Source organism: Argopecten irradians, chromosome 3 (assembly GCF_041381155.1).
Source record: "Argopecten irradians isolate NY chromosome 3, Ai_NY, whole genome shotgun sequence".
NCBI lineage: Eukaryota > Metazoa > Mollusca > Bivalvia > Pectinida > Pectinidae > Argopecten > Argopecten irradians.
Genome location: NC_091136.1, coordinates 40,437,591 through 40,452,377, shown reverse-complemented (window position 1 = coordinate 40,452,377; position 14,787 = coordinate 40,437,591). Strand labels below are relative to the sequence as shown.

General features: G+C 34.8%; 1 long non-coding RNA gene across 1 annotated transcript; it reads left to right on the top strand.

Moving 5' to 3' along the window:
* The first annotated feature begins 236 nt into the window (after nucleotides 1–236).
* Nucleotides 237–1,848, top strand: LOC138318585 (uncharacterized). The gene is made up of 2 exons (XR_011207890.1): nucleotides 237–384; nucleotides 1,718–1,848. It is a non-coding gene; the product is annotated as an uncharacterized lncRNA (long non-coding RNA).
* Nucleotides 1,849–14,787: the final 12,939 nt, after the last annotated feature.

Genomic DNA, 14,787 nt, shown 5'->3' with positions numbered 1-14,787 from the left:
ATCAGGTATTAGTGTTGTGGTGCTTGTTGGTCAACAATGTCATGGTGCCTATAATATACCAGACATTAGTGTTGTAGTGCTTGTTGGTCAATAATGTCATGGTGCCTATAATATACCAGGTATCAGTGTTGTGGTGCCTGTTGGTCAATAAAGATGAAAGATGCAAATAAGTTAATTTTGTCTGGGTATTCACAGACCTTTTGCATTTCATTATATTAATGAAGGTTACAGTACATGACATCTAAAACGTATGAAAATATATTTCTTGTATTAATTCATAAATATGTGTAAGATTCACGATATGTTGTTTTAGGTCACCTGATTGAAGGTCAGGATGAAAAGCCTACTCCTCCTTAACCCTATTGCGGATCACTACAAAATTTAGTAAGAAATACATGTAACATTATTATTTTTAGGTCATCTGACCGCCGTGCGTACATTTTTCTTTCAAACGACTTCTTCCCAATAGCCGAAAGTCCCATGGTACTGATATTTGGCCTGTAGCATGCTGTGATGAAGGATTATCAAGTTTGTTCAAATGAATTACCTTGATCTTAATTCAAGGTCACAGCTGTCAAATAGGTCAAAAATCTTTAATACGGTATCTTGTAAATAACTAAGAAACCTAGATACTGGATATTGAACTTGTAGCATGGTGGGGATCAAGGGACCTTCATTGGTGCTCTAATTCATCAAATATATTAGAACCTGGACTTCTTCTATTATAAAAGTTCTTTTGTATTGCCTTAGTCAGATGACCTTTAAGGCCCATGGACCTCTTGTATACAAATAAGGTGGATCCGACCCTGGGTATTGAGGAATAGGGCTCCAAATGGGGAATATTTCTGAACGCTTGTTTGGAATTGAACCAAATATGGTGTACAACAATAACATTTAATATAAATGGGACTGATTCGACCCCCACCCCACCCCACAGGATATAGGGTTCGAACATTGGATAGCTTACGTTAAAAAATAAATGCCTTTATTAGGAAACACACAAAACTTTCTAAATTGAAGGTGGATCCTGAATAAACAAATAGAAAAGTGTATGTAACTAAGTACTAGCATACTAAAGATTAAATCTTTCTTTACATAAAACGTTTTTTTTATAAGTGATGAATTCTATACTTGCACCGAAAAAAAATCATATTCAGTGAAAGAAATATAGAGGGAAAATATACAGTAGTGAAACCATTTGGATCATGAAAGGGATATATATATATCTACATGTACTCGATTTTGAAAGTTATGAGCAAAACAAACCCAAACGTTTGAATCCTGGAAGGTATCAATCAATGCAGTATAGTTAATTAGCTTGAAAAACCCCTTAAATAACAGCAACTATTAGCATAAAATAAATTAACCCTTTATTGTGGATTTGGAAGAAGCCAAGTAATAATTACTGTCATAGTCATGTTCTTTCCTTTTCTGGTGTTAAACCATTCAATATAGATCATCGACCCTTTTAAAGAATTAACGATGAATGTCCACACTAATCATTTGCACTTGGAGATATTTGGGATATATCGATAATTATCAAGCATTATGTAATTATTTCAAAAGAAATTGTCCCTCTTACACTTTCCTGTACATGTAAATTTTTTTATTGATATTTGCCGTTATGAGTTTTGATTTATTTTGTAGAATTCTGTCCTTGTGAATGTGCATTGTGTGAAAAGAATATGAAAACTAGTGGATTATTTTATTTTCACAGGCCTGGATTTGCTGCTGACTCTGCAAGATTCCGTTGATCACTTGGATCTGCTTGAATACTTAATGCATCGTTCATGAACAGGATGTAATTTTCGCTTCAAGTTACAATAAACTAAAATAATAAAATGCAAATATCGAGAACATAAAACACAGCGTGTTTGGAACAGGACAGCTAATGTGATATGCGTCTTTTATGTTTTTGTTTTCATTTCATCCACAACATCAAATTTCGTTTAACTGATCATTTTTAGTTCCAAAGTATGATATGACAATGCAAGTGGCATATTTAATGCCTCAACAGAGAATCTTATCATTTTCATCATACTTGGTTTGTTACAACCCACTTTGAAAAACTAACGCACTTTGAAAAATTACTTCAAAGTGCGTTAAAATATGGTACACATCACAAATAATTTTGAATATACTTATAAGTTATCGCGATAATCCTATCACAAGTTCACAATAGATGGATTTTTAAATCATTATGCAATGGGAAAATTACATAGCAATATGCATATCTAAAGGGATAATGACTTATATTTAAAAGGACATAAAAAAACGCAGTATGAAAAAATACAATGCATCTTCTTAACCCACTTATATTGAAATAATGTTTCAAAGTGCATTACTTTTCCAAAGTGGGTTGTAACATTGGTTCCAAGTGGACATACGTCATTCCAAGACACATGAAATGTACTGTAGAGCGTGAAAGTTAGCAGATTGTCCCCTAATTGGAAAAAAATCAGGCAGTTGATAAAGAGCAACACATTTATTGCAAAGCCCAGTGCAATTCTGACATATATGATCCATCGCCTTTCAGTAGTTCATTAAAATTGTTTATATGTTACAGGAGAACAACTTGCAAAAACGTGATGTTTTCTGTACAAAACCTGTAGGTTCGTGTTATCTCCATTATGCTACATGCTACAGCTCTAGCCTGTAGCATACTGGGATGAAAGGCTACCAAGTTGGTTCAAATGAATGACATTGACATTCATTCAAGGTCACGGGGATCAAAAAGGCTTAAATCTAATAAATGACCTCTTGTCAATAAGTAAGAGGCTTAAATACTGATATTGAAGCTGTACCATGCTGTGATGAAGTGCTACCTAGTTTGTTCACATGAATGACCTTGACTTTCATTCAAAGTCTCAGGGATCAAATAGGTTGCAATCTTTAACAACCTACTGGGCTTACCGTGCACTTTATTTCTACTACATATATATGTATTGTATATCTAGCAAGTGACTGTTAAGGCCCATTGGTCCTCTTGTTCTTTGGTGTATTTATTTTAACCCAGTACTTTGTTAGCCAGTGGCCTTTATAGTTCAACCACAGATTTTTTTTTATTATTTCTAATGGCAACCATATTTTGCCAAATCCAACCAACTTTGTCTCACTAACTCATAATAAATTGTAAATCAATGATCCTTTGTATTTGAATCTGACAAAAAAGAATTTCATAAATCATTTCATAGCTGTAGAGATGTAAATTTCAAAATTATCAATAATATGTACATTTATGTATGGTCCCGTTACATATTAGACTAAGTTCTCTGACATAATGTGATATAAACATATGTTTAATTATGTAAGTGTGTTCTTTTTTCGTTCCGATTCTTGTTAATAATTGTATAAAGTAGTCATCTGTATTTACTGGTGCATTTGTTCATTCAGAATTGTTCGTTTCATCTCCGTTTTAACATTGTTTCATACTTAACATCCAGTTCTCCAGTTTTAAATACCTGTGTAATGTTAAGAAGAAGCTGCAAGAAAATGCACGCTATGCGGAAACAAAGAGGAACATCCATATCAAATATGTAGTACCGAGTCTTTTTGAAATAATAAATTTTAATTGTCAAAATCCAAAATGACTGCTTATCGATCACCTTGTTTTCTTGTCAATCCTTAAATGCGTCCAAGAAGAGCCTGTATATAATTCTTTTACACGTATCCCTTCAGTACTATCTGAGAATAACAATAACGGAGTAAAACTTCACTAATGAAATCTTGTCGAAACACCAGTTCCAGGAGAACATATGCATAAAAATACAATATCCTACAGTACCGTATTTTCCGGAGTATAAGTCGCAATGTTTCCCCAGAAAATCGGGAGGGCGACATCTACACCAGTGCGACTAATACGTGGACAAAAACCCAAACCAGACGATGTTTTTGCATTATTATGTTGTGATTCACATGTGAAAATCGTAAATTTTACTCGCCGGTTTAGTAAAGTTATAGATTTAGATCGATTTTTTTTTTTTTTGGAAAATAGCGCCAACATGAATTATCAACGGATAGATAGATGGATGGACAAACAGACGGACAGCAAAGACCAGACAAAATGCAATTTCAACATGAGCCAACCATCTGATGATGGAGGACTAAAAAGGTGTCAAAATTTCACTCATTCTAATTATTATTTGTGAATACAAAACAAAACAACTACACAAATTTGATAAAGTAAATTGACACACGGATGGACAGACACCAAAGTATGACATCATATCACATTGGTCTAATTTTGACCAGATAACCTAATGTACCACTCTTAACATTATCAAACTCAAATAAAAAACCAATCACCATGCATCTCATATCCTAACACTATCAAAGTGTCTCAAAAACCATATATAATTAAGCACCACAGGTGATTTGGTCTAAGCACCACATGCCACATAATAGTAACAATAGGCATAATTCAGCCTTACATTTAGTATTACATCCCAAGACAATATTATCAGACTGAACAGAAAAACAATCGCCATGCATTTCATCTTCTAACACTATCAAAGTGTCTCAAAACCATATATAATTAGGCACCACAGGTGATTTGGTCTAAGCACCACATGTCACATAACTATATCAATAGGCATAATTCAACCATGCATTTAGCATTACATCCCAAGACAATATTACCAGACTGAATAAAAACCAATCACCATGCACCTTATCTCCTGACATTATCAAAATGTCTAAAAAACCATATATAATTAAGCACCACAGGTGATTTGGTCTAAGCACCACATGCCACATAATAGAAACAATAGGCATAATTCAACCATGCATTTAGCACTACATCCCAAGACACTTTTACCAGACTGAATAAAAACCAAATTATCATGCACTTTATCTCCTGACATTATCAAAATGTCTAAAAAACCATAAACAATTAAGCACCACAGGTGAATTGGTCTAAGCACCACATGCCACATAATAGTAACAATAGGCATAATTCAACCATGCATTTAGCATTACATCCCAAGACAATATTACCAGACTGAATAAAAACCAAATTATTATGCACCTTATCTCCTGACATTATCAAAATGTCTAAAACACCATATATAATTAAGCACCACGGGTGATTTGGTCTAAGCACCACATGCCACATAATAGTAACAATAGGCATAATTCAACCATGCATTTAGCATTACATCCCAAGACAATATTACCAGACTGAATAAAAACCAATCACCATGCACCTTATCTCCTGACATTATCAAAATGTCTAAAAAACCATAAACAATTAAGCGCCACAGGTGAATTGGTCTAAGCACCACATATCACAAAACAATATCAATAGGCATAATTCAACCATGCATTTAGCACTACATCCCAAGACACTTTTACCAGACTGAATAAAAACCAAATTATTATGCACCTTATCTCCTGACATTATCAAAATGTCTAAAAAACCATAAAAAATTAAGCACCACAGGTGATTTGGTCTAAGCACCACATGTCACATAACTATATCAATAGGCATAATTCAACCATGCATTTAGCACTACATCCCAAGACAATATTACCAGACTGAAAAAAAAACCAATCACCATGCACCTTATCTCCTGACATTATCAAAATGTCTAAAAAACCATAAAAATTAAGCAACAGACCACAGGTGATTTGGTCTAAGCACCACATGCCACATAATAGCAACAATAGGCATAATTCAACCATGCATTTAGCATTACATCCCAAGACAATTTTACCAGACTGAATAAAAACCAATCACCATGCACCTTATCTCCTGACATTATCAAAATGTCTAAAAAACCATAAACAATTAAGCACCACAGGTGAATTGGTCTAAGCACCACATGCCACATAATAGTAACAATAGGCATAATTCAACCATGCATTTAGCACTACATCCCAAGACAATATTACCAGACTGAATAAAAACCAATCACCATGCACCTTATCTCCTGACATTATCAAAATGTCTAAAAAACCATAAATAATTAAGCACCACAGGTGATTTGGTCTAAGCACCACATGCCACAAAACAGTATCAATAGGCATAATTCAACCATGCATTTAGCACTACATCCCAAGACAATATTACCAGACTGAATAAAAACCAAATTATCATGCACCTTATCTCCTGACATTATCAAAATGTCTCAAAAACCATAAATAATTAAGCACCACAGGTGATTTGGTCTAAGCACCACATGCCACATAATAGTAACAATAGGCATAATTCAACCATGCATTTAGCACTACATCCCAAGACAATATTACCAGACTGAATAAAAACCAATCATATGCACCTTATCTCCTGACATTATCAAAATGTCTAAAAAACCATAAAAATTAAGCACCACAGGTGATTTGGTCTAAGCACCACATGCCACAAAACAATATCAATAGGCATAATTCAACCATGCATTTAGCACTACATCCCAAGACATTTTTACCAGACTGAATAAAAACCAATCACCATGCACCTTATCTCCTGACATTATCAAAATGTCTAAAAAACCATAAACAATTAAGCACCACAGGTGAATTGGTCTAAGCACCACATGCCACATAATAGCAACAATAGGCATAATTCAACCATGCATTTAGCATTACATACCAAGACATTTTTACCAGACTGAATAAAAACCAATCACCATGCACCTTATCTCCTGACATTATCAAAATGTCTAAAAAACCATAAACAATTAAGCACCACAGGTGATTTGGTCTAAGCACCACATGCCACATAATAGTAACAATAGGCATAATTCAACCATGCATTTAGCACTACATCCCAAGACAATATTACCAGACTGAAAAAAAACCAAATTATCATGCACCTTATCTCCTGACATTATCAAAATGTCTAAAACACCATATATAATTAAGCACCACGGGTGATTTGGTCTAAGCACCACATGCCACATAATAGTAACAATAGGCATAATTCAACCATGCATTTAGCATTACATCCCAAGACAATATTACCAGACTGAATAAAAACCAATCACCATGCACCTTATCTCCTGACATTATCAAAATGTCTAAAAAACCATAAACAATTAAGCACCACAGATGAATTGGTCTAAGCACCACATGCCACATAATAGTAACAATAGGCATAATTCAACCATGCATTTAGCATTACATCCCAAGACAATATTACCAGACTGAACAGAAAAACAATCGCCATGCATTTCATCTTCTAACACTATCAAAGTGTCTCAAAAACCATATATAATTAAGCACCACCGGTGATTTGGTCTAAGCACCACATATCACAAAACAATAACAATAAGCATAATTCAACCATGCATTTAGCACTACATCCCAAGACATTTTTACCAGACTGAATAAAAACCAAATTATCATGCACTTTTATCTCCTGACATTATCAAAATGTCTCAAAAACCATAATAATTTAAGCACCACAGGTGATTTGGTCTAAGCACCACATGCCACATAATAGTAACAATAGGCATAATTCAGCCTTACATTTAGTATTACATCCCAAGACAATATTATCAGACTGAACAGAAAAACAATCGCCATGCATTTCATCTTCTAACACTATCAAAGTGTCTCAAAACCATATATAATTAGGCACCACAGGTGATTTGGTCTAAGCACCACATGTCACATAACTATATCAATAGGCATAATTCAACCATGCATTTAGCACTACATCCCAAGACAATATTACCAGACTGAAAAAAAAACAAATTATCATGCACCTTATCTCCTGACATTATCAAAATGTCTAAAACACCATATATAATTAAGCACCACGGGTGATTTGGTCTAAGCACCACATGCCACATAATAGTAACAATAGGCATAATTCAACCATGCATTTAGCATTACATCCCAAGACAATATTACCAGACTGAATAAAAACCAATCACCATGCACCTTATCTCCTGACATTATCAAAATGTCTAAAAAACCATAAACAATTAAGCGCCACAGGTGAATTGGTCTAAGCACCACATGCCACATAATAGTAACAATAGGCATAATTCAGCCTTACATTTAGTACTACATCCCAAGACAATATTATCAGACTGAATTAAAAACCAATCACCATGCATTTCATCTTCTAACACTATCAAAGTGTCTCAAAAACCATATATAATTAAGCACCACCGGTGATTTGGTCTAAGCACCACATATCACAAAACAATATCAATAGGCATACTTCAACCATGCATTTAGCACTACATCCCAAGACACTTTTACCAGACTGAATAAAAACCAAATTATCATGCACTTTTATCTCCTGACATTATCAAAATGTCTCAAAAACCATAATAATTTAAGCACCACAGGTGATTTGGTCTAAGCACCACATGCCACATAATAGTAACAATAGGCATAATTCAGCCTTACATTTAGTATTACATCCCAAGACAATATTATCAGACTGAACAGAAAAACAATCGCCATGCATTTCATCTTCTAACACTATCAAAGTGTCTCAAAACCATATATAATTAGGCACCACAGGTGATTTGGTCTAAGCACCACATGTCACATAACTATATCAATAGGCATAATTCAACCATGCATTTAGCACTACATCCCAAGACAATATTACCAGACTGAAAAAAACCAAATTATCATGCACCTTATCTCCTGACATTATCAAAATGTCTAAAACACCATATATAATTAAGCACCACGGGTGATTTGGTCTAAGCACCACATGCCACATAATAGTAACAATAGGCATAATTCAACCATGCATTTAGCATTACATCCCAAGACAATATTACCAGACTGAATAAAAACCAATCACCATGCACCTTATCTCCTGACATTATCAAAATGTCTAAAAAACCATAAACAATTAAGCGCCACAGGTGAATTGGTCTAAGCACCACATGCCACATAATAGTAACAATAGGCATAATTCAGCCTTACATTTAGTACTACATCCCAAGACAATATTATCAGACTGAATTAAAAACCAATCACCATGCATTTCATCTTCTAACACTATCAAAGTGTCTCAAAAACCATATATAATTAAGCACCACCGGTGATTTGGTCTAAGCACCACATATCACAAAACAATATCAATAGGCATACTTCAACCATGCATTTAGCACTACATCCCAAGACACTTTTACCAGACTGAATAAAAACCAAATTATCATGCACTTTTATCTCCTGACATTATCAAAATGTCTCAAAAACCATAATAATTTAAGCACCACAGCTGATTTGGTCTAAGCACGTACCACATGCCACATAATAGTAACAATAGGCATAATTCAGCCTTACATTTAGTACTACATCCCAAGACAATATTATCAGACTGAATTAAAAACCAATCACCATGCATTTCATCTTCTAACACTATCAAAGTGTCTCAAAAAACCATATATAATTAAGCACCACAGGTGATATGGTCTAAGCACCACATGTCACAAAACAATATCAATAGGCATAATTCAACCATGCATTTAGCATAACATCCCATGGCAATAGTACCAGACTGAATAAAAACCAAATTATCATGCACCTTATCTACTGACATTATTATAATGTCTAAAAAAAACATAAACAATTAAGCACCACAGGTGATTTGGTCTAAGCACCACATGCCACAAAACAGTAACAATAGGCATAATTCAGCCGTACATTTAGCACCACATCTCATGACAATATTATCAGACTGAATAAACAATCACCATGCACCTCATCTCCTAATATTATCAAACTTTCTCAAAACCATATATAATTATATCTATATAAGCACCACATGCAATTTGGCATAAGCACCATACATGTGTGTTGTAATAAATTGGTATAAGAAATCACATTTTAAGCCCCAAACCCCATAATATATTTAATTTGCCTCAAAACAAACCCCCATATATTAAGCATCACTTGTTAATTTGGCCTCAGCATCACATCCCATAAAGCAGTATCAATTGGTTCTACATACCATAAATTATAAGCACCACATGTAATAACATTGCATGTGTACAAGTACATGTACACCTCCTTTCTACATTGCGGACAATGACAGTTTGTCGTTCCGTTTTCGATCCTGTGTAGTAGATATTCGTATTAACTAGATCGCAGTATTTATGTCTTCGGCTTCATAAAATGATAAAATAACACAAATGTGTTACGAACATCGACATATATAATACTAATCTAACCACGTGTACGCTTTGTTTACACTGTGATGCGCATGCCCGCTTGGCAGGAAGTAAACAATTTAGCCAATCAGATGGTGGTGCTTACTGTGGTTCTTACGCACTTTCCGGTTATATATTATTCCTCGTAAAGTAAATAGAGCTTGAAGGAAGAACAGAGAGGACATTTTTGAGTATGTTCCTAGCATGAGACAGGACTGGCATAAATCGCCGAGAGATTCCTACACACGGAATAACGGGAAGTCCATACACCCTATATACGCAATGTCTTTATGTGCCTAGTTCCCCCTCAAACGTCACCTGGGTCACATACCCACCCTCCGATCAGTTATCCAGACGCCATGGAAAAGTGCGATCGAGTCATGCACAGAGAACCCTCCCCCTCAATACGTATCCTTTAATTCCGGATCAAGTGAAACGACCTGGCACCACTATGAACCTGTATGAACCCGAGCTAGCTTATAAAGGTAATGGAAAACGCACAATACACACAACAATAAGTAAACGACTAGCGATATAGCCTAAAATTTTGATCGTAAGTCATTTTCATGTAATTGAGATAATTTGAGCAGTAAGGTCTTACCTCTATCCAGTCCAGGCCATGGTCAAATAATCAAACTGGAATAGAGACTCCACTGAGTAAGTTAAAGTTATGATAACCCCCGTTGATACAATAAATGTAATTATATCCTTGTGACTATTAATTAGATGCACGACATTGAGAAACATCTGATAGACAATGCCAACACGACATATATTGTTGGAGTAATGTACATAACTGTATTACATTGTACAATGTATGCGACATAAACTCGATAGAACTGGTATTTTGAAATAAAAACTGAAACATGAATTTATCGGAATAACATTATTTAAATATAAACAACTGTTGCATTATACATGTAGATCTGAAGCTTAAAATTAGCATTTATTTTTGTTGATATTTAGTCAATGTATGTGACTACATTAGCCAGCTAGAATAGGATATTTCATGTATGTTATTGTCCGAATACATTTTTGTTCTGGCTGCGCTGTGGAAAAACTTTAAAAGAAATAAATGTAATCATTTGTCGGACAAGTGCTCCTCTAAAATCTATTCGTCCGAATGGCATTTTCACTTGCCCTCAGTAATTTACACAACATTATGCATATGTGACTGTATATATTATATTATGTGTTGTTGTATGTCACCTATATCATATATTTCAGCAATAAACAAAGATTACATAGTATATAATTAAGGTCCAGGTCATAATCAAGGTCAGAAATTTTTACTTGTCCAACGCGTACGGACAAGTGTGCTGTTAACATTCACTTGCCTAGCGCTATAGGTGATAAAGCGATTACAGTTCTCCGTCCCCGATTTGTTATTTTGTTGTTTGATCATATCAAAATTATTACAGGTGATAGCAGTGAAACGGATGATCTTATCAGAGAAGGGAAGATAGACATCATCTTTGCATCTCCTGAAACATTGGTCGGTGATAGACATTGGAGGAATGACCTGGAAAAGCTAAATGTGTGTGCAATAGTTGTGGACGAATTTCACACATTCTTTCATGGTAAGAAACATCTGTTGAATTACAATTTAAAAAAAAAATTATTGTCAGTAAAAAAACAACAACAAAAAACCTATAGAAAATTAAAGCAGATACTAAAACATTCAACACATGCAAATGTTATAAGATCATGTAATGCGTAACATTTATGTAAATTCACAACATGTGTATAATTGAAATTTAAGAATGTTGGGTATAGCGCTAGTGCTTCATGTTGAATTAGCTTCTGTCCAGTTGGCATTCATACTAATATTGGCAATTAATGCTGAATGAAAGTCGTTCAATGTTTATTTACATTTTAGAACAATTTATGATAAAATCCCAATAGATTTTGCATCTAATAAACAATAATAAATAAAGAACTCGTTATCGTTTTAATAAGGACAAAACAGCCATCTTCCATGATCTCTCGCATGACAATTTGTGACGTCACAGTGATAATAACGTCATACTTAGAAGATGGTAATTCATGATCATTTATGATAAATGCCAACGGCGCATGAAAAGGTTACACAGTATGACTGCAGTGAAAATGTTAATGTATATAATGTTTCAGTGTGTAATATATGTAAAGAACTTAAATTTAAATGCATCCATTATAGTAACTTAACTTTATTTCAGGGGTGGACTTGCTGATGAAGAGGAGAAGTCTGTATTTCGCAAATGGTTTCGACACATTGGCGAGTTAAGGTCCCTGTTTCCTACAGCACCAGTCCTTGCGTTAAGTGCAACATGTACAAAAGCTGTGAAGAAGAGAGTGATGTCTGTGTTGAACTTCGACGACAAGACCAGGTTCATGTTTATATCGCCAAACAAAGAAAACACATCAAATTTTGGTACACCGGACAGCAAATGATGCAGAAGCAGCAATATTTTGGCTTGTCGAAGCATTGGCAAAGTTTGAGAATGCATTTCCAAAGATTATTGTATATTGCAATTCCATCAAGGATGTGTCTTCTATCTACAACATCATTGTGACAGAGTTGCCCGAAGCAGTCTCATATGTTGAAATGTACCATTCAGAAACAACAGATGAGAAGAAGGAGCAGATCCTCAGAGATATCGGTGAAGGCCAAAGACTGAAGATTGTCATTGCAACAAGTGCTTTGGGAATGGGGGTTGATGTTGCTGATTGCCACAACATTGTGTTTTATGGGCCACCGAAAACTATTGTGGACTTGGTACAACAAGCTGGAAGGGCTGGTCGTGACGGAGAACAATCAACTGCGCTACTTTTGTGTAATCCTCACCAGTTAGTCCATATTGATGACGATGTGAAAGAAATCGTTAGGACAAAAACATGTAGGAGAAGCGCAATAATGCAGTGTTTTCTTCCTCATCTGAAGTGAGTAAACTTTCTAACATTGGGAGGCATAACTGCTGTGACTTGTGTATGACAGTGTGTGCTTGTGGTGAGTGTAATCAAACTGCTATTGAACAACTTTTGACAGCTGCAACCCTTGAGAACAAAGAAGTGGAGGAAGGCAGCTGCAGTGACAGTGACACAATCTCCTATGAATATGAATCGGACTTGGAGTTGGCAAATATGGAGATGCCAGAGTAGGAATAAGATTTATTATCATTTTTAGTATTTTATCTGAACTGTGGATTAACAGAATATGTGTGTGTTATTCTGATTTTAAATAAATCTGTCCGTCTGTCTGTAGACACAACTTTAGTCCAGTGGTATGGAAAAAAAAGAATCGTCCAATCACAAAGCCAGATTGAGTATGTTTAAGAACAATTAATTATAAATAAATGAAAACTGTAAAAACAATATTCATATGGTCAATTGGTTTTTATTGGCTTGAATGAAAATAATCTTCATATGAAACCTTTCAGTAAAGTAAGAATTTTGTTCATAATTTATAAATGTATGACACAATTTACCAGGTACACAATTGCAAGTATGTATACATACATGGTTTCACTGTGAAATATTGATCATTATTCTTATATTGATAAAAGTTAATTCAAGTTCATAGTTTAATAGACATGAGATGTAACACTGTCAGGGAATCTAGTACGCATGCGTAGGCACATAAAAAGTGGAATTTCCCTAACAAACTTCAACATCATGCATGGCAGACGCAACTCGCCAAATATGTGTCAGCGAACTCACATGGGTCCGTTGGAACGTGGTGAAGAGCAATTCTTCAAACAACGATTATTTAGCGGTCAAGTCGCTCGATCGTGATCGCGATCGACTGCACATTACGAACACACGCATTCCACGCGTGGACCTACAAATACATGTTGTATATGTGTGTATTTACATGTAGTTTCTATATAAAACTAGACTAAAACTATTCAAAAAGTTTTTATTCTTGAGAATGAAAAGCGCAATTAACAAAATTATAATTACAATGGTGTTTGCTGTTCTTATGTATTTTGTAATAAAGATTTATAGATGCCTATAGGGCCTAATCTAGCTTTATTGAAATGTACATCGAAACCGAACACACGTTTGTGTTATCTGATGAGGCCTCCCATGGGGTGGCTCGACAAAACTCGTAAACAAATGGAAGTAAACACAAATACGCCATGTCGTGTACCTGCTATATATTTATTCATATGCGTGTCAAATTAGCGTAATCGCAATGACGTATGAATACAATGACGCAGTGGCAGGTTCGGACTACTTCTAGTTCTACATTGAATATGTCTGTAATCCCATTGCGTTCATACCACCCTTTAAACGCAATCAAAACACTGTTTCAATCTCTATATAGATATATACACTTTGTTTCTTTTTATAATAATACAGCGATGTATAAAATACATACGAAGTTTGGTAAGCCTACATGTTCTACTCCATCGAAGACCGAACATAAACTTAGACCAGTGTTTGAGACAACAGGGTCAACGACGATTTCGGTATCGGATCTATCCATGACAAGTGATCATGATCATGAATTACTAAATTGAGTACAGTCCACACTGTAGCATAAGATTAATATTATGAACTTTGTAATTACTACATGCAGAAACATATATACATAATATATGGTCATGCTACATGTAAAGATACGGTATATGAAACACAGGTGTTTGGCTCTATAGAGATTTTTCTCTCTATATATGTA